The sequence below is a fragment of the Carcharodon carcharias genome, chromosome 14 (assembly GCF_017639515.1).
Source record: "Carcharodon carcharias isolate sCarCar2 chromosome 14, sCarCar2.pri, whole genome shotgun sequence".
Classification (NCBI taxonomy): domain Eukaryota; kingdom Metazoa; phylum Chordata; class Chondrichthyes; order Lamniformes; family Lamnidae; genus Carcharodon; species Carcharodon carcharias.
Window position 1 is genome coordinate 2,996,400 of NC_054480.1, and position 27,064 is coordinate 3,023,463.

Consider the following 27,064-nt stretch of genomic DNA (forward strand, 5'->3'; position numbering starts at 1 on the left):
GATCGGCACAGGCTTGGAGGGCCGAAGGGCCTGTTCCTGTGCTGTACTTTTCTTTGCTCTTCTTAGTTCTTAACATCTGGCTAACCGTGTGTGATATGATACAATTCAATAGTAGGTTTGAGTGGGAGAAATGATTAGTCACAAACCAAGGTTTTAAGTTTGGGTCTGGCCAACTTTTTGAGGTAAGAGACAGATCAAACATGAATGGTAGAATGAGCTGAAAGGGCTGAATGGCCTTCTCCTGTCCCTACATAACACATCACAATTTAATCAGTCTGAAAAAGATTACAAATCAGCATGCTTACCACAGTAAATAACATGAGAAACTGATCAGATACTATCATTTTCCTTGTCCTCACTGTAAGATGTTGATAAGGATCAATATTGATATTGATATCCTGTTATGATGTGGTTTGCCATTGCAACAGCCACATTTCTAGACATCAGCTAGCTTGAGTGTTACACTGATATTTCATTGCAGTAATGAAGGAGTGTCGAAGGGTCAGTACTGAAGGAGTGCTGCACTGTCGGAGGGTCAGTACTGAGGGAGTGCCGCACTGTCGAAGGGTCAGTACTAAGGAGTGCTGCACTGTTGAAGAGTCAGTACTGAGGGAGTGCTGCACTGTCGAAGGGTCAGTACTGAGGGAGTGCTGCACTGTTGAAGGGTCAGTACTGAGGGAGTGCCGCACTGTTGGAGGGCAAGTACTGAGGGAGCTCCGCACTATTGGAAAGTCAGTACCGAGGGAGTGCTGCACTGTCGGAGGGTCAGCATTCAGGGATTGCTGGTTATAAGACCATAAGATGTAGGAGCAGCAGTAGCCAATTAGGCCCATCGAGTCTGCTCCACCATTCGATGAGATCATGGCTGATCTGATAATCCTCAACTCCACTCTCCTGCCTTTTCCCCATAACCCTTGATTCCCTTACTGATTAAAAATCTGTCTATCTCAGCCTTGAATATACTTAGTGACCCAGCCTCTACAGCCCTCTGCGGTAAAGAATTCCACAGATTCACTACCCTCTGAGAGAAGAAATTCCTCCTCATCTCTGTTTTAAATGGGTGACCCCTTACTCTGAGATTATGCCCCCTGGTCCTAGACTCTCCCACAAGGGGAAACAACCTCTCAGCATCTACCCTGTCAACCCTCCTAAGAATCTTATGTTTCAATAAGGTCATCTCTCATTCTTCTAAACTCCAATGAGTACAGGCCCAACCTACTCAGCCTCTCCACATAAGAAAATTTCTCCATCCCTGGGATCAGCCTAGTGAACCTTTTCTGGACTGCCTCCAATGCTATTATACCTTTCCTTAGATAAGGGGAACCAAACTGTTCACAGTATTCTAGGTGTGGTTTAACTAGTGCCTTGTATAGTTTTAGCAAGACTTCCCTAGTTTTATACTCCATTCCCTTTAAAATAAAGGCCAACATTCCATTTGCCTCCCCTATTACCTGCTGAACTTGTAAGTTAGCCTTTTGGGATTCATGCATGAGGACCCCCAAATCCCTCTGTGCTGTAGCTGTCTGCAGTCTTTCTCCATTTAAATAAAATTCAGCTCCTCTATTCTTCCTGCCAAAGTGCATAACCTCACATTTTCCCACATTATATTCCATCTGCCAAGTTTTTGCCCACTCACTTAACCTGTCTATATCTCTCTGTAGACTCTTTGTGTCATCCTCACCACTTGCCTTCCCACCTATTTTTGTGTCATCCACAAACTTGGGGACAGTCAATTCACTTCCCTCATCCAAGTCATTGATATATATTGGGAATAATTGTGGCCCCAGAACTGATCCCTGTGGCACTCCGCTAGTTACAGGTTACCATCCTGAAAATGCTCCCCTTATTCCAACTCTCTGTCTTCTATTAGTTAGCCAATTCTCTATCCATGCTAATATACTACCCCAACACCATGGACTCTTATCTTATTAAGTGGCCTTATGCGTGGTACCTTATCAAATGCCCTTTGGAAATCCAAATATATTACATCTACTACTTCCCCTTTATCTATCCTGCTTTTTACCTCCCCAAAGAATTCTAATAAATTTGTCAGGCATGATTTCCCCTTCATGAAGCCATGCTGACCCTACTTGATTAGATTGTGCATTTCAAAATGCTCTGCTATTACATCATTTATAAAAGACTCTAACATTTTCCCAATGACAGATGTTAAGCTAACTGGCCTTTGGTTACCTATTTATTGTCTCCCTCCCTTTTTGAATAATGGTGTCACATTGACTGTTCTCCAATCCTCTTTTCCAGAATCTAAGGATTCTTGGAAGATTACTACCAGTGCATCCACTATCTCTGCAGCTATTTCCTTTAATATCCTAGGATGCAACCCATCAGGTCCAGGGGACTTATCGGCCTTTAGCCCCATTAGTTTCTCTGGTACTTTTTCTCTAGTGATAGTTATTGTATTTATTTCCTCCCCCTCTTTTGCCCCTTGATTATTTAGCATTTTTGGAATGCTGTTAGTGTCTTCTACTGTGAAGACTGATGCAAAGTATTTATTCAACCCCTCTGCCATTTCCTGGTTCCCCATTATTATTCCCCCAGCCTCATTCACTAAGAGGCCTATGTTCACTTTGGCCTCTCTCTTCCTGTTTATATATTTAAAGAAGCTCTTATTGTATGTTTTTATATGACTTGCTAGTTTACCCTCAAAGTTTATTTTCTCTTTATTTATTTATTTTTTTGGTTTTTTTTAAAAACTTTGAACGTTTTTTAAACTTTCCCGATCCTCTGGCTTGCCACTAATCTTTGCCACATTGTATGTTTTTTCTTTCAATTTGACAGTATCCTTAACTTCCTTGGTTAACCATGGTTGGTTTGTTCCCTTCTTGGAATCCTCCTTTCTCACTGGGATGAATCTTTGTTGTGAGTCATGAACGATTTTCCTAAATGTCTGCCATTGTTCATCAACCGTCTTATCTGCTAAACTCCCTTCCCAGTCCACTCCATCCACTCTGCCCTCATTCCTTTGTAATTACCCTAATTTAAGTTTAGCACAGTTGCTTCTGACTCAAGTTTCTCACTGTGAAACTGAATGCTAAATTCTACCATGTTATGGTCACTGTTTCCTAGGGAATCTTTTACTCTGAGATCATTTATTAAACCTGCCTCATTACACATTACCAGATCTAAAAAAGCCTGATTCCTGGTTGGATCCACAACATATTGTTCTAGGAAACTGTCCTGAATACACCACATGAATTCTTGCTCGTGTCTACCTCTGCCAATTTGATTTTTTCCAATCTGCATGAAGATTAAAGTCACCCATGATTAATGTACTGTCCTTTTTACATGCCCTCATTATCTCCTGATTTATTCTCTATCCCACAGTAGAGGTACTGTTAGGGGGCCTATAGACTATTCCCACCAATGTCATCTTCTCTTTGTTATTTTGTTCCTCCACCCACATGGATTCTACATCATCCAATCCAAGATAATTTCTTGCTAACACACTTATTCCATCTCGTACTAACAAAGCTACCCCACCACCCTTTCCCTCCTGCCTTTTACATACCCCTGAATATTTACTTCCCAGCTTTGATCTCCTTGTAACCACATCTCCATAATGGCTATACGATCATACCCATTAACCTCTCTTTGTGCCATTAATTCATTTATTTTGTTCTGAATACTAGGTGCATTTAAGTAAAGAGCCACTAATTTTGCCTTTTTACCATTTTTCCCCCTTTGACCCTATTTGCTGCTGTTTGTTGATGTTTGTACACTCTGTCCCTTCCTGTCACACTCTGGGTATCATTACCTCAATAGCTGCCCTGCAATGCTGCCTTATCCTATTGCTTTATAAGCCTACATATCTCCTCTCCAGAACCACACCCCCCCCCCCACCCCATTTAGTTTAAAGCCCCCTTTACAGCCCTAGTTATTCAGTTCACCAGGACACTGGTCCCAGCACCGTCCAGGTGAAGCCTGCCCCACCGGAACAGCTCCCTTCTACCAGTCCCCCATGAACTCAAACCCATTCCTCCCACACCAATCTTTGAGCCACGCATTTGACCCCTTGACTTCATTTACCCTTTGTCAGTTTGCCCGTGGCTCAGGTAGTAATCCCGAGATTATTACCTTGGAGGTTCTGTTTTTTAATTTAGTTCCTAACTGTTCAAATTCTTTCAGCAGAACCTCCTTTCTAGTCCTATCAACATCGTTGGTCCCAACATTGATGACAACAACTGGATCCCTCCCCTCCCACTGCAAGTTCCTGTCCAGCCCTGAGGAGATGTCCTTAACCCTGGCACCGGGCAGGCAACACAGCCTTTGGGACTCACGCTCACGGCTGTGGAGAACACTATCTATCCCCTTAATTATACTGACCCTACCACTGCTACGTTCCTATTTCCTCCCCCCATTTGAATGGCTCCCACGATGCCGTGGTCAGTTCGCTCAACCTCCCTGCCGTCCCCACTCTCGTCCACACAGCTTGCAAGAACCGTGTAACTGTTGGACAGTTGCAGGGGCCGAGTTTCCTCAGATGCTATCCCCTCGGTCCCCATACCTGCCTCACCTGCAGTCACACCCTCCTGTCCCTGATCACAGAACAAATTTGAATTCCCTAATCTGAGGGGTGTGTCCAGGTAACTTTCCCCCTCCCTGATGTGGAACAATGTCTGCAGCTCAGACTCCAGCTCCTCAGCTCGGATCCGAAGCTCCTCGAACTGCAAACACTTACTACAGATGTGTTCGCCCTGGTCACCTTGGTGTCCAGCAGTGCCCACATGCTGCAGCAGCAACACATCACCCATCCTGCCATTGCTATGGATTTTATTCAATTTATTAATTGCTCTAGTAATTCTGCTCTTTACATTTTATTATAATTATTTTTCTTTACATCTGTATCGATCTTATATTTAACAAGCTATTTTTAAGGAAAAGAGAGAAAAAAATCTAGAGGCCCAAACACAAACTAAGGACCTTACGTCTACTTGAAAGACTAGAAATACTCACCAATCCTACCCACCAATCAGCTGCTTTCCCTGGAATTGTGTCACGTTGTGGTTCACTCCGCCGCTGGTCTCACTGTGGGGACGTCTCTCGATCCGTAGCTTTTATCCCCTCCCACTCACCCCTCGCTCAAAATATACAATTTTGAGCCTTAGGAATAGAATGAACCTTAATCACTCACCAGATACTCAGCAATTAACCAGCTTCTACTCCTGTAGCAAAGCCAGAATCGATTCCTGGAGGCTGAAAAAATGTAGGCAAAAGCAGCCAAACACCTCTTTCCCTTCCTCCCCCTAACTCCCTGAAGCACTCAACTCCGGCATTCTAATGTAAGTCACAATAAGTTAGCTTCTTATATGTGCTGCTTATATGTGCTGCTTATATACGCTGCTTATATATGCTGCTTATATATGCTCTTAACACAAAGGGCCTTTCTGAGTCACTGAACGAGGATCCAGTTTCAGCTGCTCTGTAATTACGCTGCACTTTCACTGGAACCGTTGAAAAAACCCTGCTTTAGGCCGGCAACGCCAGAATTTAAACTGGAGATTTCAGTTTAATGCCAACTAGAAACTAAATTAGGTTTATACAAAATAAAATTTAGACTTTCTTACCCAAAAACTGCTGCACTCAGTCCTCAGGGTCAGGACTGAGGGAGTGCTGCACTGTCAGAGGGTCAGTACTGAGGGAGTGCTGCACTGTCAGAGGGTCAGTACTGAGAGAGTGCTGCACTGTCAGAGGGTCAGTACTGAGGGAGTGCTGCACTGTCAGAGGGTCAGTACTGAGAGAGTGCTGCACTGTCAAAGGGTCAGTACTGAGGGAGTGCTGCACTGTCAGAGGGTCAGTACTGAGGGAGTGCTGCACTGTCAGAGGGTCAGTACTGAGGGAGTGCTGCACTGTCAGAGGGTCAGTACTGAGGGAGCGCTGCACTGTCAGACAGTCAGTACTGAGGGAGTGCTGCACTGTCAGAGGGTCAGTGCTGAGGCAGTGCTGCACTGTCGGAGGGTCAGTACTGAGGGAGTGCTGCACTGTCGGAGGGTCAGTACTGAGGGAGTGCTGCACTGTCGGAGGGTCAGTACTGAGGGAGTGCTGCACTGTCAGAGGGTCAGTACTGAAGGAGTGCTGCACTGTCAGAGGGTCAGTACTGAAGGAGTGCTGCACTGTCAGAGGGTCAGTGCTGAGGGAGTGCTGCACTGTCAGAGGGTCAGTACTGAGGGAGTGCTGCACTGTCGGAGGGTCAGTACTGAGTGAGTGCTGCACTGTCGGAGGGTCAGTACTGAGGGAGCGCTGCACTGTCGGAGGGTCAGTACTGAGGGAGTGCTGCACTGTCGGAGGGTCAGTACTGAGTGAGTGCTGCACTGTCAGAGGGTCAGTACTGAGGGAATGCGGCACTGTTGGATGGTCAGTACTGAGGGAGTGCTGCACTGTCAGAGGGTCAGTACTGAGTGAGTGCTGCACTGTCAGAGGGTCAGTACTGAGGGAATGCGGCACTGTCAGGGAGTCAGCACTGAGGCCAGTACACAGAGCCCGGTTTATGACTGTCTGTGTTGCATTAATGACAGAGATACTAAAGAGGGGGTAAGTGAGAAAGATTCTTGTTCCTCTCCCAGCTGTGGAAAATGTATCCATGTAGATGTCTGGCCTGGGACAGGTCTTGTACTTTGTGTCCTATCTAATCATTTGCTGAGCTTCCAACCACATATTTGTACCATCATTAAGATCACCTATTTCCGTAAATTGGCTCTACTTTACTCTCTCAGCTCATCCACCAAACCCTCTCTCATGCCTTTGTTCCCCCTAGACTTGACCATTCCAATGCTCTCGTGGTTGGTCCCACATTCTACTGTCCAAAACACTGCTGCCCGTGTGCTAAGTTGCATCAAACCCTGTTCCCCCATCACACTGCAGGGTTTACATCAGCTCCAGATCCAGAAACATCTCAGGTTTAATATTCTTGTCCTTGTTTTCAAATCCCTCCATAGCCTTGTCCCTCCCTATCTCTGTGTTCCGCTCCACTCGCTCCGAGATATCGGCACTTCTGCAATTCCAGCCTCTTGAGCAACTCTGATTTTAATTGCTCCACAATTGGTGGCTGCTTTGGTCCTAAGTTCTGGAATTCTGAAAATATTGGGGGAATATTGTGTTATTCTGTAAAGAAGGCTGTGTGGCTGTGTCAGGGTGTGTGTGAGGTTGAATTAAGTTGGACAGAATTGATAGGATCCAGGTTGTCTCAGGGTTTGGAAAAGGATAAAGATGTTAAGCTGAGGCACAACTAAATAGGCCAGATCTAACATTTGCATTTTTAGATAAGTTGAAAGGTTGTTTGAATTTCAAAGGGGTGTCAAACGTCATAAGGAAAATATTTACATTTTGCAGGAGATCATCAGTAAACAAGTAGTGGGGAAATTCTATTTTTATTGACCCAAAAGCAAAGACAAGATGGAAACATGAAAGAACTTATATTTGGAAGGGTTTGAGTTTCAAAGAGGTGTGAGAACAATGGGACTGAGATGAAAGAGAAAAATGTATATTAGAGTTACTGTGGTAGCTGGTTTTTAATTATTGCGCTGGACATATGTCTGTATAGCTGTTAAGCTGGAGATAGCTGGAGCTGTTTGAGCTGTTGAGAAGTCTTGGGCTGCAGCAAACAGTTTTGTTCTGAAGTGGATCCTGTGCCATAAAGTGGAAGAGGGTAAAGGTCACATTGTGCATCCTTTTGAAGCTGCAGCAGTTTGCCTTGTGTGATATTATTAGATTTTTCATATTTAAACATTTCTAAGGGAGTGTTGCCTGGAAGGTGTTTTTGGGGGAGTGTTTTGTAAAACTAACCATAATTGTGTAACTGTAATCTTGTTAGTTTAAGTTTTCTTTTCCTGTTAATAAAAATTTTACTTATAATTTTTACAAACCCAAAGAGTTACTGGACCTCTTATTGCTGAGGTCAGTATGTTTTCTTCTCGTTTTCAGAATACAAAATAAAGTGTACGGCCCCTAAGCCAAGTTTCCCTCTGGGATTTGGTTTGCGCAGCAATTAACACCGGCTGTGGTCATAACCGTACTGATAAAATCAATAAACTGCGGATGCTGGAAATCCAAAACAAAAACAGAATTACCTAGAAAAACACAGCTGGTCTGGCAGCATCGGCGGAGAAGAAAAGAGTTGACATTTCGAGTCCTCATGACCCTTCGACAGAACTGAGTGAATCGAAGGCGAGGGGTGAAATATAAGCTGGTTTAAGGTTGTGGGGGGAGAGAACTGGTGGGGGAGTGGTGTGGTTGTAGGGACAAGCAAACAGTGATAGGAGCAGATCATCAAAAGATGTCACAGACAAAAGAACAAAAGAACACAGAGGCGTTGAAGGTGGTGATATTATCTAAACGAATGTGCTAATTAAGAATGGACGGTAGGGCACTCAAGGTACAGCTCTAGTGGGGGTGGGGTGGAAAGGCTAGCAGGGCATAAAAGATTTAAAAATAATGGAAATAGGTGAGAAAAGAAAAATCTATATAAATTATTGGAAAAAACAAAAGGAAGGGGGAAGAAACAGAAAGGGGGTGGGGATGGAGGAGGGAGTTCAAGATCTAAAGTTGTTGAATTCAATATTCAGTCCGGAAGGCTGTAAAGTGCCTAGTCGGAAGATGAGGTGCTGTTCCTCCAGTTTGCGTTGGGCTTCACTGGAACAATGCAGCAGGCCAAGGACAGACATGTGGGCAAGAGAGCAGGGTGGAGTGTTAAAATGGCAAGCAACAGGGAGGTTTGGGTCATTCTTGTGGACAGATCGCAGGTGTTCTGCAAAGCGGTCACCCAGTTTACATTTAGTCTCTCCAGAGGAGACAACCAAACATAAACTGGGTGACCGCTTTGCAGAACACCTGCGATCTGTCCGCAAGAATGACCCAAACCTCCCTGTCGCTTGCCATTTTAACACTCCACCCTGCTCTCATGCCCACATGTCTGTCCTTGGCCGGCTGCATTGTTCCAGTGAAGCTCAACACAAACTGGAGGAACAGCACCTCATCTTCCGACTAGGGACTTTACAGCCTTCTGGACTGAATATTGAATTCAACAACTTTAGATCTTGAACTCCCTCCTCCATACCCACCCCCTTTCTGTTTCTTCCCCCTCCCTTTTGTTTTTTCCAATAAATTATATAGATTTTTCTTTTCCCACCTATTTCCATTATTTTTAAATCTTTTATGCCCTGCTAGTCTTTCCACCCCACCCCCACTAGAGCTATACCTTGAGTGCCCTACCATCTGTTCTTAATTAGCACATTCGTTTAGATAATATCACCACCTTCAACACCTCTGTGTTCTTTTGTTCTTTTGTCTGTGACATCTTTTGATGATCTGCTCCTATCACTGCTTGTTTGTCCCAACAACCACACCACTCCCCCACTTCTCTCCCCCCACCCAACCCCACCCCACCCCCACCTTAAACCAGCTTATATTTCACCCCTCTCCTTAGATTCACTCAGTTCTGTTGAAGGGTCATGAGGACTTGAAACGTCAACTCTTTTCTTCTCCGCCGATGCTGCCAGACCTGCTGAGTTTCTCCAGGTAATTCTGTTTTTGTCATAACAGTACTGGCCTTACAGTTGCAGTACTGCTGAAAGGCAGCAGGTGGGGCTGTTGACCACAGTTAAATGGGAGCCTTATTGTGACAGCCATGAACCTACATTTTTGATCTGAGCCTAAATTTTGCTGAAAATAAGTAAATAACACTCCTGGGTTATCAAGAATCATACAATTATACAGCACAGACAGAGGCCATTTGGCCCATGGTGGTTGTTCTGACTTTTTGAAAAAGCTTTCCAATTAATCCAATTCCCCTGCAATTTCCTCCTCTTCATGTATTTACCCAATTCCCATTTGAAAGTTCCTATTGAATTTGCTTCCACCGCCCTTTCAGGCAGAGCATCCCAGCTCATAACTCGCTGCGTAAAAAAGTTCTGCTCATGTCACCTCTGGTTCTTGTACCTTCAATCTCTGTCCCTCTGGTTACCCACCCTCCTGCCACTGGAAACACTTCCTCCTTATTTAATCTATCCAAACCCCTCATAATTTTGAACATCTCCCCTTAGCCTTTTCTCCGCTCTAAGGAGAACAATCCCAGCTTCTCTGGTCTCTCCACATAACTGAGGTCCCTCATCCCTGGAACATTCTGAGTAAATCTCCTCCGCACCCTCTCCAAGCCCTCGACATCCTAAAGTGTGGGGCCCAGAATTGGACACAATCCTCCAACTGGGACTTAACCCAGCGTTTTATAAAAGTTCATCATAACTTCCTTACTGTTGTGTTCTATTCCTCGATTTCTGAACCCAAAGCTCCCATGTGCTCTGTGCCTTTTTCCAACAACTTTCTCAACCTGTCCTGCCACCCTCAAAGATTTGAGCACAAATTTTCCAGATCTCTTGGTTCCTTCACCCATTTTAAAATTGTACCACTACCTCTCCCCCTACTTTTCACAAAAATGTATCATTTCACATTTCAGTGTTAAATTCCATCCGCCAAGTGTCTGCCCATCTCACCAACCCGTCTATCTCCTGAAGTCTGTTATTTTCCATCACATTGTTTATATTGTCTGCAAACTTTGAAATTATGCCCCATAACCTAACTCCAGGTCACTGATATATGATATATCAAAAAGAGCAGTCTCCTAACACGGACCCGAGGGGAACACCACTCCACACTTTCTCATAGTCTGAAAAACTAAAGTTCACCATTACTGTCAACACTACTCTCACCACCACTGTTCACCATTACTCTCACCACTACCATTCACCATTACTCTCACCACTACTGTTCACCATTACTCTCACCGCTACCATTCACCATTACTCTCACCACTACTGTTCACCATTACTCTCACCACTACCGTTCACCATTACCCTCACCACTACTGTTCACCAATACTCTCACCACTACTGTTCACCATTACTCTCACCACTACCATTCACGATTAGTCTCACCACTACCATTCACGATTACTCTCACCACTACCATTCACCATTACTCTCACCACTACTGTTCACCATTACTCTCACCACTACCATTCACCATTACTTGCACCACTACCGTTCACCATTACTCTGACCACTACTGTTCACCATTACTCTCACCACTACTGTTCACCATTACTCTCACCACTACCATTCACCATTACTCACACCACTACCGTTCACCATTACTCTCACCATACTGTTCACCATTACTCTCACCACTACCATTCACCATTACTCTCACCACTACCATTCACCATTACTCTCATCACTACCGTTCACCATTACTCTCACCGCTACCGTTTGCCATTACTCTCACCACTACCGTTCACCATTACTCTCACCGCTACCGTTCACCATTACTCTCACCGCTACCGTTCACCACTTCTCTCACCACTACTGTTCAACATTACTCTCACCTTTAGCGTTCACCATTACTCTCACCACTAGCGTTCACCATTACTCTCACCACTACTGTTCATCATTACTCTCACCACTACTGTTCACCATTACTCTCACCACTACTGTTCACCATTACACTCACCACTACTGTTCACCATTACTCTCACCACTACCGTTCACCATTACTCTCACCACTACCATGCACCATTACTCTCACCACTATTGTTCACCATTACTCTCACCACTACTCTTGCCATTACTCTAACCACCACCCTAATCATTACTCTCACCATTACACTCACCATTACTCTCACCACTATTCTTATCATTACTCTTATCATTACTCTCACCACTACCATTCACCATTACTCTTACCACTACTGTTCACCACTACTCTCACCATTAGTCTCAGCACTATTCTTATCATTACTCTCACCACTACCATTCACCATTACTCTTACCACTACCGTTCATTACCAGTCTCACTAATACTCTCACCACTACCGTTCATCATTACTCTCATCATTACTCTCATCATTAATCTCACCATTACTCTCACCACTACTCTCACCATTACTCTCACCACTACTGTTCACCAATACTCTCTGCTCTTTATCGTTTAGCCAGTTTCATATCCATGCTGTCACTATCTCTTTAATACAAATGGCTTAAATTTTCAATAAAGTCTATCATGTGGCACTTTATCAAATGTCTTTTGAGTGTCCATAAACACAAGATCAACCACATTACTCTTATCAACCCTCTCTGTTGCTTCATCAAAGTACTCAATAAGTTAGTCTAACATGGTTTGCCTTTAACAAATTCATTTATTAACCCATACAATTCCAAAAGTCAGTTAATATTATCCCGGATTATCTTCTCCAATGATTTCCCCACCACCGATGTTAGACTGACTGGTCTGTAGTTACCAGGTTTATCCCTCTTCATTTTTGAACAGAGTGCAACATTGTCGATTGTCCAGTCTGGCACCACCCTGGCATCGAAGGAGGATTGTAAGATTATGGCCAGAGCCTCTGAAATTTCCTCTCTTATTTCCCTTAGTAGTTGAAGATGCATCCCACCTGGCCCCGATGACTTCCCTGCTTTCAGGGTTGCCATCTTGTGAACGATCACCTCTTTATCTATTTCCATTATTTACTATCAATACTGGCCCCTCCTTTGCAGCTTCTTGGGCAGCATCCATGTCCCCAGTGAAGATAGCTGCAAAGTATTCATTAAGTCTGTACAGGAGGGGAGGAAGGGAGGAAGAGCAATAGTAATAGGGGATTCTCTAGTCAGGGGAACAGATAGGTGCTATTGTGGCCGTCAACGTGACTCCAGGAACCATCCCAATGTTGCGTCCCTGGTGCCAGGGTCCGGGATGTCACTGAACGGCTGCAGGGCATCCTGAAGGGGGAGGGTGATAAGGCAGAGGTCATGGTACATGTTGGCACCAATGACATAGGTAGAAAGATGGATGTGATCTTGCATCAAGAATTCAGGGAGTTAGGCAGTAGACTAAAAAGCAAGACCTCTCAGGTTGTAATCTCTGGATTACTCCCAGTGCCATGTGCTAGCGAGCTCGGAAATAGGAGAATAGCGCAGATGAATATGTGGCTTAAGAGTTGGTGCAGGAGGGAGGGTTTTAGATTCCTGGATCACTGGGACCGTTTCTGGGGAAGGTGGGACCTGTACAAGTGGGACGGTCTACATCTGAACCAGAGCGGGACTAACATCCTTGTGGGCAGGTTTGCTAGTGCTGTTGGGAGGAGTTTAAACTAATTCGGCAGGAGGAGGGGACTCAGAATGTTAGCAGAATAGGGACACATCATAATACAGTAAAACAATCGAGTCAGAAGGAGCATAGCTGCAATAAGCTTCAAGGGAGTAAGGCAAGGCTGGATGGCCTCTACTTTAATGCCAGGAGTATTACAGGTAAAACAGATGAGTTAAGGGTGAGGATTGACATGTGGAATTGTGATATAGTAGTCATCACTGAGATGTGGTTGAGGGACGGGCAGGATTGGCAGCTCAACATTCCAGGATATAGAATCTTCAGGTGAGACAGGGGAGGGGGTAAAAGAGGAGGAGGCATTGCATTATTAGTTAAGGAGTCAGTTACTGCAGTAAGGAGAGATGATATCTTGGAGGGGACATCGAATGAAGCTTTGTGGGTAGAGCTTAGGAATAAAAAAGGGGCAGCCACATTGTTAGGTGTTTATTATAGACCCCCGGATAGTCAGCAGGAAATTGAGGAGCAAATATGTGCATAATTTGTGGAGGTATGTAAAAACAATAACAATAGGGTAATTATATTAGATGACTTCAACTTTCCCAACATTAATTGGGATAGACATAGTGTTAAGGGCTTGGATGGAGTGGATTTCTTGAAATGTGTACAGGAGAACTTTTTAGGTCAATATGTAGAGGGTCCAACAAGGGACGGTGCATTGCTGGACCTAATTCTGGGGAATGAAGCCCGACAGGTGTCTGAGGTGGTGGTGGGGGAGCATTTTAGTGGTAGCGACCACAACATGGTACAGTTTAAGTTTGTTATGGACAAAGAAATCGACAAGTTGCAAGAAAATATTTTGGATTGGGAGAAAATGGATTTTAGTAAAATAAGGCAGGATCTGGCCAAGGTAGACTGGGAACAGCTACTTGTGGGAATTCTACAGAGGAACAGCGGGGGATGTTCAAAAAGGAAATGGGGAGGGTACAGGCTCAACATGTTCCCTCTAGGGTGATAGGAAGGAGTAACAAGTCCAGAGAACCATGGATGACCAGAGATATTCAGGTTACAATGAGAAGGAAAAGAGAGGCTTTTAGCAGGTACAAGGGAAGCAAATCAGCAGAGGCATTAGTGGAGTACAGACAGTGCAGGGTGGAGCTTAAGAAAGCAATTAGGAAAGCAAAGAGGAGATATGAGAAAGCTCTGGCTGGTAAAAGTAGGGAAAATCCCAAGATAGTCTATAAGTATATCAATGGGAGGAGGATAACCAGGGAAAGAGTAGGGCCCATTAGAGACCAAGGGGGCAATCTATGGGTGGAGCCAGAGGACATCGATAGAGTGTTGAACGAATATTTCACATCCGTCTTCACCCAAGAGAACGAGGATGAAGGTATCAAGCTCAGGGAGAGAGACTGCGAGGTTCTTGAGCGAATTGATATAGGGAGTGACAAGGTATTGGAGGTGTTGGCAGGCTTAAAAGTGGACAAATCTCCAGGTCCGGATTTGTGTCCCAGACTGCTGAGGGAGGCAAGGGAGGAGATCGCAGGGGCTCTGACCCAAATTTTTAATTCCCCTCTGGCCACAGGGGAGGTGCCAGAGAACTGAAGAACAGCTAACATGGTTCTGCTATTTAAGAAGGGTTGTAGAGATAAGCCAGGGAACTACAGGCCAGTAAGTCTCATGTCAGTGGTAGGGAAACTATTGGAGAAAGTTCTGAAGGAGAGTATCTATCTCCACTTGGAGAGGCAAGGTTTGATCAGGGATAGTCAGCATGGCTTTGCCAGAGGGAGGTCATGCCTAACAAATTTGATTGAATTTTTTGGGGAGGTAACCAGGTGTGTAGATGAGGGTAGGGTAGTTGATGTAGTTTATATGGATTTCAGCAAAGCCTTTGACAAGGTCCCATATAGGAGAGTTATATAGAAGGCAATTGCACATGGAATACAGGGTAATTTGATAAGGTGGATTCAAAATTGGCTTAGTTGTAGGAGACAGAGGGTGATGACAGAAGGATGCTTTTGTGGCTGGAAGCCAGTGTCCAGTGGCGTACCACAGGGATCTGTGCTGGGTCCCCTATTATTTGTCATTTATATAACTGATATAGATGACTATGTGGGGGGTAGGATTAGTAAGTTTGCGGATGACACAAAGATTGGCCGGGTGGTTAACAGTGAGGTTGAGTGTCTTGGGCTACAGGAAGATATAAACGGGATGGTCAAATGGGCAGATGGAATTTAACCCTGAAAAGTGAGAGGTGATACACTTTGGATGGAGTAATTTGACAAGGAAGTATTCAATGAACAGCATGACACTAGGAAGTTCTGAGGAACAAAGGAACCTTGGCATGTGTGTCCATAGATCTCTGAAGGCTGAGGGGCATGTTAGTGGGGTGTGAAAAAGGCATATAGGACACTTGCCTTTATCATTTGAGGTATAGATTACAAAAGTAGGGAGATCATGTTGGAGTTGTATAGAACCTTGGTGAAGCCACAGCTGGAGTACTGTGTGCAGTTCTGGTCACCACATTATAGGAAGGATGTGATTGCACTGGAGGGGGTGCAGAGGAGATTCACCAGGATGTTGCCTGGGATGAAACGTTTAAGTTATGAAGAGAGGTTGGATAGACTTGGGTTGTTTTTGTTGGAGCAGAGAAGACTGAGGGGTGACCTGATCGAGGTGTACAAGATTATGAGGGGCATGGACAGGGTGGATAGGGAGTAGCTGTTCCCCTTAGTTGAAGGGTCAGTCACAAGGGGGCATAAGTTCAAGGTGAGGGGCAGGAGGTTTAGGGGGGATGTGAGGAAAAACTTTTTTACCCAGAGGGTGGTGAGGGTCTGGAATGCGCTGCCTGGGAGGGTGGTGGAGGCGGGTTGTCTCACATCCTTTAAAAAGTACCTGGATGAGCACTTGGCACATCATAACATTCAAGGCTATGGGCCAAGTGCTGGTAAATGGGATTGGGTAGGTAGGTCAGGTGTTTCTCACGTGTCAGTACAGACTCCATGGGCCGAAGGGCCTCTTCTGCACTGTGATTCTGTGAAGTTCTTGAAATCACTCCATGTGACATCAGGGAATGGCTGAACGTACTGGATACTGCAAAGGCTATGGGCCCTGACAATATTCCGGCAACGGTACTGAAGACCTGAGCTCCAGAACTTGCTGTGCACCTAGCCAAGCTGTTCCAGTACAGCTACAACACTGGCATCTACCCGGCTATGTGGAAAATTGCCCAGGTATGTCCTATACACAAAAAACAGAACAAATCCAACCCGGCCACCCCATCAGTCTACTCTCGATCATCAGTAAAGTAATGGAAGGGGTCATCAACAGTGCTATCAAGCAGCAATTACTTGGTAATAACCTGCTCACTGATGCCCAGTTTGGGTTCCGCCAGGCCACTCAGCTCCTGACCTCATTACAGCCTTGGTTCAAACATGGACAAAAGAGCTGAACTCTCGAGGTGAGGTGAGAGTGACTGTCCTTGACATCAAGGCAGCATTTGATCGAGTGTGGCATCAAGGAGCCCTAGTAAAACTGGAGTCTATGGGAATCGGGGGGAAAGCTCTCCGCTGGTTGGAGTCATACCTAGCACAAAGGAAGATGGTTGTGGTTGTTGGAGGTCAGTCATCTCAGCTCCAGGACATCACTGCAGGAGTTCCTCAGGGTAGTGTCCTCGGCCCAACCATCTTCAGCTGCTTCATCAATGACCTTCCTTCCATCATAAGGTCAGAAGTGGGGATGTTCACTGACGATTGCACAATGTTCAACACCATTCACAACTCCTCAGATACTGAAGCAGCCCATGTCCAAATACAGCAAGATCTGGAGAATATTCAAGCTTGGGCTGATACGTGGCAAGTAACATTCACACCACACAAATGACAGGAGATGGTGGCATAGTAGCAATGTCACTTGGCTCATAATCCAGAGGTCCAGGCTAATGCTGTCGGCACATGGGTTCAAATCCCTCCACGGCAGCTGGTGGAACTGAAAGCTAGTCTCAGTAATGGTGACCATGAAACTATCATTGATTGTTGTAAAAACCCATCTGGGTCACTAATGTCCCTTTAGGGAAGGAAATCTGCTGTCCTTACCTGGTCTGGCCTACATGTGACTCCAGACCCACAGCAATGTGGTGGGCTCCCTTGAAATGACCTAGCAAGCCACTCAGTTCAGGGGCAATTAGGGATGGGCAATAAATGTTGGACTAGCCAGTAAAGCCTATGAACAAATGAAAAAGGTTGCTGTGAAATGACTCACTCCAACAGAGTCAGGCACTTGATTTATTGAGTCATTATAGAACAGGAGGAGGTTGTTTGGCCACTTTTTGTGTTAGCTTTTACAAATTGACCATTTACAGTTCTTAATGGACCTCATTTTATAATAAAAAAACTAAACACTGGCAAAGAGAAGGTTGAGTGTTATGATCATTGGAGGAGTGATACAATCACCGGGGAAGGGGTGACATGATCATTGAGGGAGGGGGGGGGGAGGGCGCAGTGATATGATCACTGGGGGGAGGGGCGTGGTTAAGTACACAAGAACATAAGAAATAAGACCAGGAGTAGACCATTCGGCCCCTTGAGCCTGCTCCGCCATTCAATAAGATCATGGCTGATCTGTTTGTGTTTCGATTTCCACATTCCCATCTACCCTCGGTAACCTTTGATTCTCTTGCATAACAAGAATCTATCTCCCTCTGCCTTAAAAATATTCAATGACCCCGCCTCCACCACCTTCTGAGGCAGAGAATTCCAAAGTTGCACAACCCTCTGAGAGAAAAAATTTCTCCTCATCTCTGTCCTAAAAGGGGGACCCCTAATTTTAAAACAGTGTCCCCTAGTTCTGGACTCACCCACAAGAGGAAAAATCCTTTCCACATCCACCTTGTCAAGGTCGTTCAGGATCTTATATACTTCAATCACATCACCCCTCACTCTTCTAAACTCCAGTGGAAACAAGCCCAGTTTGTCCAACCTTTCCTCATAAGACAACCCACTCATTCCAGGTATCAATCTAGTAAACCTCCTCTGAACCGTCTCCAAAGCATTTACATCCTTCCTTAAATAAGGAGACCAAAACCGCACACAGTATTCGAGGTGCAGTCTCAGCAATGCCCTGTACAACTGAAGCATAACATCCTTACTTTTATGTTCAATCCCTCTCATAATAAAGGATAACATTCCATTAACCTTCTTAATTACTTGCTGCACCCGCATACTAACTTTTTGTGACCAATGTACTAGAACACCCAGATCCCTCTGCACCTCAGAATTATGCAGCTTTTCTCCATTTAAGTAATAATCTGCTTTTTTGTTCTTCCTGCCAAAGTGAACAACTTCACATTTTCCCACATTAAATTCCATTTGCCAGTTCTTTGCCCACTCACTCAGCCTCTCTATATCCATCTGCAACCTCATGTTCTCTTACATATTTTCCTACCTATCTTTGTGTCATCTGCAAATTTAGCTTCATGTCTTCACTTCCCTCATCTAAGTCAGTGATGTAAATCATAAAAAGTTGAGGCCTCAGTACAGACCTCTGTGGGACTCCATTCGTCACATCCTGATAATCCGAAAAAGACCCATTTATGCATACCCTCTGCTTTCTGCCAGCCAGCCAATCTTCTATCCAGGTTAATATGTTACCCCCTGCACCATGAGCTTTTATTTTCCATAATAGTCTTTGATGTGGCGCCTTATCAAATGCCTCCTGGAAATCTACATACAGCACGTCTACAGGCTCCCCTTTATCCACTGCGCATGTTACTCCTTCAAAAAACTCCAATAAATTGGTTAAACATAATTTTCCTTTCACAAAACCATGCTGACTCTTCCCTGTTGCCTTGAGCTCTTCTAAGTGCCCAGCTATAACCTCCTTAATGATTGATTCTAATAACTTCCCCATGATAGACGTCAAGCTAACTGACCTATAGTTTCCTGTTTTCTGTCTCCCTCCTTCTTGAATAGAGGTGTTATATTTGCTACTTTCCAATCTGATGGAACCTTTCCAGAATCTAGCGAATTTTGAAAAATTAACACCAACGCATCGACTACCTCATTAGCCACCTCTTTTAAGACCCTAGGATGTAATCTATCAGGATCCAGGGACTTGCCAGCCCACAGCTCCATCAATTTGCTTAGTACCATTTCCCTAGTGATTTCAGTCTCACCAAGTTCCCCTCTCCCGTTCACCTCCTGATTTGCAGCAATTGTTGGAATATTTTTTGTATCCTCTATAGTGAAAATTTGTTCAATTCTTCTGCTATTTCCTTATTATCTACTATTAAGTCTCCACTGTCACTTTCTAAAGGACCAACACTTACTTGACTTACTCTTTTCCTTTTTAAATACCTGTAGAAACTCTTGCTATTTATTTTTACATTTCTGGTTAGCTTCCTCTCATACTCTAATTTCTTTCTTCTGATTAACCTTTTACTCATTCTCTGCCGTTCTTTATATCTTGTCCAATCATCTGACCTGCCACTCATCTTTGTGCAGTTATATACTTTTTTCTAAAGTTTGATGCTTACCGTAACATCTCTAGTTGACCATGGATGGTGGGTCCTCCCCTTAGAATTTGTCTTTATAGTAGGAAGGTATTTATTCTGAATAAACAGAAATATCCCCTTGAATGTCTGGCACTGCTTCTCTTCTGATCTATCCTCCAGCCTAGTTTCCCAGTTCACTTCAGCTAGCTCAGCTTTCACCCACACATAGTTGCCCTTATTAGTATCCTTGTGATTGCAATCAGACTTCTAAGCAAAAGGGAGGGGAATTAAAAGAAATTCAATCATATTGTGGTCACTGCTACCTAGGGGTTCCTTCACTCTGAGGTCATTCATTAATCCTGTCACATTACACAATATCTGGCCTAATATAACCTGCTCTCTGGTTCCAGAATGTGCTGCTCTAAGAAACTATCTTGAAAACATTCTCAAAACTCTTCATCCAGGCTACTACTGTCAATCTGATCGTTCTGAACCAAGGTCATCTCTAACTATTGCGCCCACGCCCTTGTTACGATCACTGAGGGGGTGATATGATCACACAGGGGATGGATGGTGGTGGGGAGTTGATATAATCACTGTGGGGGTTGATTTTTAAAAATCTTTTAAAATTCATTTTCAGGATGTGGGCTTCGCTGGCTGGGCCAGCATTTATTGCCCATCCCTAATTGCCCTTGAGAAGGTGGTGGTGAGCTGCCTTCTTGAACCGTTGCAGTCCGTGTGATGTAAGTACACCCACAGCGCTGTTAGGAAGGGAGTTCCAGGATTTTGACCCAGCGACAATGAAGGAACGGCAATATATTTCCAAGTCAGGATGGTGAGTGACTTGGAGGGGAACTTCCAGGTGGTGGTGCTCCCATCTATCTGCTGTCCTTGTCCTTCTGGACGGTAGGTCGTGGGTTTGGAAGGTGCTGTCGAAGGAGCCTTGGTGAATTCCTGCAGTGCATCTTGTAGATGGTACACTCTGCTGCTACTGTGTGCCGGTGGTGGAGGGAGTGGATGTTTATGGATGTGGTGCCAATCAAGCAGCTGCTTTGTCTTATACAGTGTCATGCTTCTTGAGTGTTGTGGGAGTTGCACTAATCCACGCAAGTGGAGAGTATTCCATCACACTCCTGACTTGTGCCTTGTAGATGGTGGACAGGTTTTGGGGAGTCAGGAGGTGAGTTACTCGTAACAGGATTCCGAGTTTCTGGCCTGCTCTTGTATTTTATATGGCTAGTTGAGTTCAGTTTCTGGTCAATGGTAACCCCCAGGATATTGACAGTGGGGGATTCAGTGATGGCAATGCCATTGAACATCAACATGGATTCTGTCTTGTTGGAGATGGTCATTGCCTGACACTTGTGTGGTGTGAATGTTACTTGCTACTTGTCACCCCAAGCCTGATTATTGCCCAGGTGAGTTACTCTCCACAGGATTCCAAGCCTTTGACCTGCTCTTGTTGCCATACTGTTTATATGATTAGTCCACTTCAGTTTCTGGTCAATGGTAGCCCTAGGATGTTAATAGTGGGAGATTCAGTGATGGTAATGTCATTGAACATCAAGGGGCGATGGTTAGATTCTCTCTTGATGGAGATGGTCATTGCCTGACACTTGTGTGGCACAAATGTTACTTGCCACTTGTCAGCCCAAGCCTGGATATTGTCCAGGTCTTGCTGCTTTTGGACATGGACTGCTTCAATCTCTGAGGAGTTATGAATGGTGCTGAACATTGTGCAATCATCAGTGAACATCCCCACTTCTGAACTTATGCTGAAAGGTCATTGATGAAGCAGCTAAAGATGGTTGGGCTGAGGACACTACCCTGAGGAACTCCTGCAGTGATGTCCTGGAGCTGAGATGACTAACCTCCAACAACACAACCATCTTCCTTTGGGCTAGGTATGACTCCAACCAGCAGAGGGTTTTCCCCGATTCCCATTGACTCCAGTTTTGCTAGGGCTCCTTGATGCCACACTCGGTCAAATGCAGCCTTGATGTCAAGGGCAGTCACTTTCGCTTCACTTGCTAAGCAAGTGCCACTTGATAGCACGGTTGTTGATCCCCCACCATTACTTTACTGATGATCGAGAGTAGACTGATGGACCATAATTGGCCGGGTTGGATTTGTCCTGCTTTTTGTGTACAGGACATCCCTGGGCAATTTTCCACATAGCCGGGTAGATGCCAGTGTTGTAGCTGTACTGGAACAGCTTGGCTAGGGGCGCGGCAAGTTCTGGAGCACAAGTCATCAGTTCGAGATCTGATCCCTGGGGAGGGGGTGGTGGGGGGGGGGGCTGATACAACTGCTGGCAGGGGGAGTTAGGAACAGGGGGAAGGGGTTGAGCAGACGATCACTGGGGCGGCCCCGTTATTAGCATTCTAATGGGACTGAGAAATGTTGACCATGACGAGCTGTCTCACCTTGTCCACAACAGCAGAACCAGAGGAGATGAGCTGTGCTTGATGGGGTTAAATTAAAAATCAGTCTGTGGAAACAATATCTCAGTGAGCGAGTGGACAATCCGTGGAGCAGACTTCCTCAGGACACAGTGGAAGCAGAAGGTGTTGATTCATTTAATTGTAACTTAAATATATTTCTTTCATGGGACAGAATCTATGAGGAATTTGAGATGGCAGGAATGGTGAATGCTACATGGGGCGGGGGGAGGAGGAGGGGAATGAGGAAGGGCGGAGTGAGGAGGGGAGGGGAGTGAGTGGAGGGAGTGAATGGGGGTGTGAGAGGGAGTGGAGGAGAGGGGAAGGGGGGAAGTGAGGGGGAGGGGAGGGGAGGGGGAGGGGAGGGGAGGGGAGGGGGAGGGGAGGGGAGGGATGGGGAGAGGCAGGAGGGGGAGGGAGGGAGAGGGCAGGAGGAGGAGGGAGGAGGAGGGAGGGGGAGAGGCAGGAGGGGGAGGGAGGGAGAGGGCAGGAGGAGGAGGGAGGGGGAGGGATGGGGAGAGGCAGGAGGGGGAGGGAGGGAGAGGGCAGGAGGAGGAGGGAGGGGGAGGGATGGGGAGAGGCAGGAGGGGGAATGGAGGGTGTGAGGGGGAGTGGAGGAGAGGGGAAGGGAGAAGTGAGGGGGAGGGGAGGGGAGTGAGGAGGGGTGAGGGGGAGGGGAGGGGAATGAGCGGGGTTGGAGAAGGAGGGGGAGGCGGGGGGAGTGAGGGGAGGAGGGGGAGGGGGGGTCGGAGGGGGAGGGGGAGGGGGACGGGGGAGTGAGTGGAGGAGAGGGAGGAGGGGGAGGCGGGGGGAGTGAGTGGGGTCGGAGGGGGAGAGTGAGGAGGGGTGAGGGGGAGGGGAGGGGAGTGAGCGGGGTCGGAGGGGGAGGGGGAGGGGGAGAGGGGAGTGAGGGGAGGAGGGGAGGGAGGGGGGAGTGAGGAGGGGTGAGCGAGCGGGGTCGGAGGGAGTGAGGAGGAGGAGGGGGAGGGGAGGGAGGGGAGGGGGAGGGGAGGAGGGGGAGGGGAGGAGGGGGGAGGGGAGGAGGGGGAGGGTGGGGGAGGGGGAGGGTGGGGGGAGGGGGAGGGGAGGAGGGGGAGGGGGACGGGAGTGAGGGGGGTCGGAGGGGAGTGACGGGAGGGGGAGGGGAGTGAGGGGAGGGGAGTGAGGGGAGGGGAGTGAGGGGAGGGGGAGGGGAGGGGAGGGGGAGGGGAGGGGAGGGGGAGGAGGGGAGTGAGGGGAGGGGGAGGGGAGTGAGGGGAGGGGGAGGGGAGTGAGGGGAGGGGAGGAGGGGGGAGGGGAGTGAGGGGGGAGAGGGGAGTGAGGGGAGAGGGGAGGGAGGGAGAGGGGAGTGAGGGGAGGGGAGTGAGGGGAGGGGAGTGAGGGGAGGGGGAGGGGAGGGGAGGGGGAGGGGAGGGGAGGGGGAGGAGGGGAGTGAGGGGAGGGGGAGGGAGGGAGAGGGGAGTGAGGGGAGGGGAGGAGGGGGAGGGGAGTGAGGGGGGTCGAAGGGGAGTGAGGGGAGGGGAGTGAGGGGGGTCGGAGGGGAGTGAGGGGAGGGGGAGGGGAGTGAGGGGGAGGGGAGTGAGGGGGGTCGGAGGGGAGTGAGGGGGAGGGGAGGGAGGGGAGTGAGGGGGAGGGGGAGGGGAGTGAGGGGAGGGGGAGGGGAGTGAGGGGAGGGGGAGGGGGGTGAGGGGAGGGGGAGGGGAGTGAGAGGGGAGTGAGGGGGGTCGGAGGGGAGTGAGGGGAGGGGAGTGAGGGGGGTCGGAGGGGAGTGAGGGGAGGGGAGTGAGGGGGGTCGGAGGGGAGTGAGGGGAGGGGGAGGGGAGTGAGGGGGAGGGGAGTGAGGGGGGTCGGAGGGGAGTGAGGGGGAGGGGAGGGAGGGGAGTGAGGGGGAGGGGAGTGAGGGGGAGGGGAGTGAGGGGGAGGGGAGTGAGGGGGGTCGGAGGGGAGTGAGGGGAGGGGGAGGGGGGGGAGTGAGGGGAGGGGAGTGAGGGGAGGGAGTTGAGGGGGGTCGGAGGGGAGTGAGGGGAGGGGGAGGGGAGGGGAGTGAGGGGAGGGGAGTGAGGGGGGTCGGAGTGGGAGTGAGGGGAGGGGAGGGGAGGGGAGTGAGGGAGGAGGGGAGGGGAGTGAGGGGAGGGGGAGGGGAGGGGAGTGAGGGAGGGGAGTGAGGGGGGTCGGAGAGGACGTGAGGGAGGGGGGAGAGGAGGGGAGTGAGGGGAGGGGAGGGGAGGGGAGTGAGGGGAGGGGAGTGAGGGGGGTCGGAGGGAGGGGGAGGGGAGTGAGGGGAGGGGGAGGGGAGGGGGAGTGAGGGGAGGGGGAGGGGAGTGAGGGGGGTCGGAGGGGAGTGAGGGGGAGGGGAGGGGGAGGGGAGTGAGGGGAGGGGAGGAGGGGGTCGGAGGGGAGTGAGGGGAGGGGGAGGAGGGGGAGGGGAGGAGGGGGAGGGGAGTGAGGAGAGGGGAGTGAGGGGGGTCAGAGGGAGTGAGGGGGAGGGGAGGGGGAGGGGAGTGAGGGGAGGGGAGTGAGGGGAGGGGAGTGAGGGGGAGGGGAGGGGAGTGAGGGGGGTCGGAGGGGGAGGGGGAGGAGGGGGAGGGGAGTGAGGGGAGGGGAGGAGGGGGAGGGGAGTCAGGGGGGTCGGAGGGGAGTGAGGGGAGGGGGAGGGGAGTGAGGGGAGGGGAGGAGGGGGAGGAGTGAGGGGAGGGGAGTGAGGGGAGGGGGAGGAGGGTGAGGGGAGGGGGAGGAGGGGGAGGGGAGGGGGAGGAGGGGGAGGGGAGTGAGGGAGGGAGGAGGGGGGAGGGAGTGAGGGGAGGGGAGTGAGGGGAGGGGAGGAGGGGGAGGGAGTGAGGGGAGGGGAGGGGAGTGAGGGGAGGGGGAGGGGGAGTGAGGGGAGGGGAGGAGGGGGAGGGAGTGAGGGGAGGGGAGTGAGGGGAGGGGAGGAGGGGGAGGGAGTGAGGGGAGGGGAGGGGAGTGAGGGGAGGGGGAGGGGAGTGAGGGGAGGGGAGGAGGGGGAGGGGAGGGGAGTGAGGGGGGTCGGAGGGGAGTGAGGGGGAGGGGGAGGAGGGGGAGGGGAGTGAGGGGGGTCGGAGGGGAGTGAGGAGAGGGGGAGGGGAGGAGGGGGAGGGGAGGGGAGTGAGGGGAGGGGGAGGGGAGTGAGGGGAGGGGAGTGAGGGGGAGGGGAGTGAGGGGGAGGGGAGTGAGGGGGAGGGGGAGGAGGGGGAGGGGAGTGAGGGGGAGGGGGAGGAGGGGGAGGGGAGTGAGGGGAGGGAGTGAGGGGGAGGGGAGTGAGGGGGAGGGGGAGGAGGGGGAGGGGAGTGAGGGGGAGGGGGAGGAGGGGGAGGGGAGTGAGGGGGAGGGGAGGAGGGGGAGGGGAGTGAGGGGTGGGGGAGGGGAGTGAGGGGGAGGGGGAGGAGGGGGAGGGGAGTGAGGGGAGGGGGAGGGGAGTGAGGGGGAGGGGGAGGAGGGGGAGGGGAGTGAGGGGGAGGGGAGTGAGGGGGAGGGGGAGGAGGGGGAGGGGAGTGAGGGGAGGGGGAGGGGAGTGAGGGGAGGGGAGGGGGAGGGGAGTGAGGGGAGGGGAGGAGGGGGAGGGGAGGGGGAGGGGAGTGAGGGGAGGGAGAGGAGGGGGAGGGGAGTGAGGGGAGGGGGAGGAGGGGGAGGGGAGTGAGGGGAGGGGGAGGGGAGGAGGGGGAGTGAGGGGGAGGGGGAGGAGGGGGAGGGGAGTGAGGGGGAGGGGGAGGGGAGTGAGGGGAGGGGGAGGGGAGTGAGGGGAGGGGAGGGGGAGGGGAGTGAGGGGAGGAGGGGGAGGGGAGTGAGGGGAGGGGGAGGAGGGGGAGGGGAGTGAGGGGAGGGGGAGGGGAGGAGGGGGAGTGAGGGGAGGGGGAGGAGGGGGAGGGGAGGGGGAGGGGAGTGAGGGGAGGGGGAGGGGAGTGAGGGGAGGGGAGGGGGAGGGGAGTGAGGGGAGGAGGGGAGGGGAGGGGGAGGGGAGTGAGGGGAGGGGGAGGGGAGGGGGAGGGGAGTGAGGGGAGGGGGAGGAGGGGGAGGGGAGTGAGGGGAGGGGAGGGGAGGAGGGGGAGTGAGGGGAGGGGGAGGAGGGGGAGGGGAGGGGGAGGGGAGTGAGGGGAGGGGGAGGGGAGTGAGGGGAGGGGGAGGAGGGGGAGGGGAGGGGGAGGGGAGTGAGGGGAGGAGGGGGAGTGAGGGGAGGGGGAGGAGGGGGAGGGGAGGGGGAGGGGAGTGAGGGGAGGGGGAGGGGAGGGGGAGGGGAGTGAGGGGAGGGGGAGGAGGGGGAGGGGAGGGGGAGGGGAGTGAGGGGGGTCGGAGGGGAGTGAGGGGAGGGGGAGGGGAGTGAGGGGGGAGGGGAGTGAGGGGAGGGGGAGGGGAGTGAGGGGGGAGGGGAGTGAGGGGAGGGGGAGGGGAGTGAGGGGAGGGGGAGGGGAGTGAGGGGGGAGGGGAGTGAGGGGAGTGAGGGGAGGGGGAGGGGAGTGAGGGGAGGGGGAGGGGAGTGAGGGGAGGGGGAGGGGAGTGAGGGGGGAGGGGAGTGAGGGGAGTGAGGGGAGGGGGAGGGGAGTGAGGGGGGAGGGGAGTGAGGGGAGGGGGAGGGGAGTGAGGGGAGGAGGGGGAGTGAGGGGAGTGAGGGGAGTGGGAGGGGAGTGAGGGGAGTGAGGGGAGTGAGGGGAGGGGGAGGGGAGTGAGGGGGGGAGGGGAGTGAGGGGAGTGAGGGGAGGGGGAGGGGAGTGAGGGGGGGAGGGGAGTGAGGGGAGTGAGGGGAGGGGGAGGGGAGTGAGGGGGGGAGGGGAGTGAGGGGAGTGAGGGGAGGGGGAGGGGAGTGAGGGGAGGGGGAGGGGAGTGAGGGGGGGAGGGGAGTGAGGGGAGGGGGAGGGGAGTGAGGGGGGGAGGGGAGGAGGGGGAGGGGAGTGAGGGGAGGGGGAGGAGGGGGAGGGGAGTGAGGGGAGGGGGAGGAGGGGGAGGGGAGTGAGGGGAGGGGAGGGGGAGGGGAGTGAGGGGAGGGGAGGAGGGGGAGGGGAGGGGGAGGGGAGTG

General features: G+C 50.1%; 1 protein-coding gene across 1 annotated transcript in view; it reads left to right on the plus strand.

Moving 5' to 3' along the window:
* The first annotated feature begins 6,318 nt into the window (after window positions 1–6,318).
* The window catches only part of LOC121287227, a 42,241-nt gene continuing 21,495 nt past the window's right edge, over window positions 6,319–27,064 (plus strand). The window contains exon 1 of the mRNA XM_041204914.1: window positions 6,319–6,339. The gene's annotated coding sequence lies outside the window, so the exon portion shown is untranslated. The remainder of the gene's footprint in view (window positions 6,340–27,064) is intronic.